Raw genomic sequence first — 1,978 nt, 5'->3', positions numbered from 1 at the left:
ACTTGGCCTAAATCTGATGTAGCTTTTCGTAGGTGGCATGCTCGCCTTGTGGGTCATGGTCCTACTAAGGCACTTTTTGATAGCGCTAGGATTTCTGATTTGTTAGAAATCTCTATTCGCCCTCCTACTTTTGATTCAGCACTCTTTTCGATTGCTTTGAGTTTTTGGTCTCTTGAGTATAACACCTTTATTTTCCCTCTTGGCCCCATGTCTATTACCTTAAGGGATGTTGGGGCCCTGGTGAATCTACCACCTTTGGGCGATACCATTTTTCCTAGTATCTTGGTTTCTGGTGGCGCCCCAAAGTTTGATAAAAACTACACCGATTCTTATTCAAGCCTGCAGACCCTTCACAATCATTCGAGTGCTGAGTCTTCCCATACTGAGTGAGTGGCCTTCCTTTTAATTTGGCTTTATAAATATGTTTTGTGCGTGCCAAGCATAAAGCCCTCCTTGAGTTATTTACCTATAGCGCACGAATTGGCGCGTGGCAGGCCTTTGAATTTATGTTCTTTGTTTTTGGCTGCCCTTTATAGAGGCATGGCCTTTCTTCAAGCTTAATTGAAGAATGATGCATCTCCCACTGGCAGTGGACCTCTTTGGTTCACTTAACTGTGGTTGAGATCCTATTTTCCATTGCTTGGTGCTCCATCTATCTCTCACTCCTCTGCTAGCTGTTATGGGCTAGCCATGGAGCCCTTAGCTCCTGTAAATATGTCCAGAAGGGACATTTTCTCATTCTTTTATTCTTTGGATTCAATCCCTTCCTTTTTCCTTCCTCCTTTTTTGACTCCAAACTATGTACATCCCCCTTCCACTATAGATAGCGCGAGCACCTTCTTGCTCATTTGGATCCAGTTTTTAACCGGGAGGGAGCTATTTCATGATATTCTAACTGGGATCAATGCCAAAGCGGGGGTAGAGATTTATGCTCCCCAATTTTTTTGCTCGTCAGCTTGGTTTTGCCCAAACTTGGCCTGTTCCTCCTTGCTATTCAAGGAACTTAATTGACCGTTTTTATACCATTACTAAGGCGGAGGCAGAGGCTATAAATGCTCGTAATCTTCTTTTAACCAGCCATTTTTCATTAGCCCCTTTTAATTCTAGCCACGCCATTCACCCTCTTTTTGAACAGCTCTGGCCTTCAGTGAAACGCAGATTATTTGCAACTGACGCCAATCGTGCCTTTCATTCATTAGACCAACCGAGCATTTCTTCCCCTCCTCCTGTTTTAGTCACTCCCTTATCCATTCGGAGTCCTTCTCCATCTCGTCGCACTAAACAGTCTACTCGTCCATCTTCTTCTCTCCCTGCCAAGCCTACTACGGCCAAGAGTGCCCCAAGTCGCAAACGGCCAGCCTCAGCATCTCCCATTCTGGAGGATGACGTTGATGATGATGATGATGTCCCTTTTATCGTCAGGAGGAAGGTAATTAAATTGGTTTACTTACAAGTATACTTTTCTACATTTGAAACTTTTCTGTGTGCTGATGATCTTTTGGACTTCTCAGAAAAGCTCAGCCTCTCCTTCAAAGGTTTTGGCATCGACAACTCCTGTTCCATCATCCTCTGCTGAGACTACTTCATCCAAACCGGTTGATGAAGGGACTACTCTTAAAGAGACATCTTTAGTCTCAGAGTCCTCATCACAACCCATGGATGAACCATCTTCTCACCAGGACATCAACCCTCCAAACATTGAAGCAGAAGGTAATTCAGTCTTTTGATGTCTTACCTTTGCTTGTGCTGTTGGTTTCTGATTTGTTGCTCTTGAGTTTTGCAGATACTCCTATGAGTCCGCCCGTTGTGGCAACATCTTCTCGCTCAGATAAGGGGAAGTCCTCACGAATGGAAGAATCGTTGGTGGCAAGCTTGGCTAAGGGCATGCCATCTTCTACGATTGTTGATGAGGTAGTCTTTGCTTTACTTCTATTTCTATCTTGTTCGTTGTATTGAGGACCCTTAACATTGACAATTT

The sequence above is a fragment of the Olea europaea genome, unplaced genomic scaffold, assembly GCF_002742605.1.
Source record: "Olea europaea var. sylvestris unplaced genomic scaffold, O_europaea_v1 scaffold1520, whole genome shotgun sequence".
In the NCBI taxonomy this organism is placed as follows: Eukaryota; Viridiplantae; Streptophyta; class Magnoliopsida; order Lamiales; family Oleaceae; genus Olea; species Olea europaea.
The sequence above is the reverse complement of the archived record's forward strand: the minus strand, read 5'-3'. Positions refer to the sequence as shown.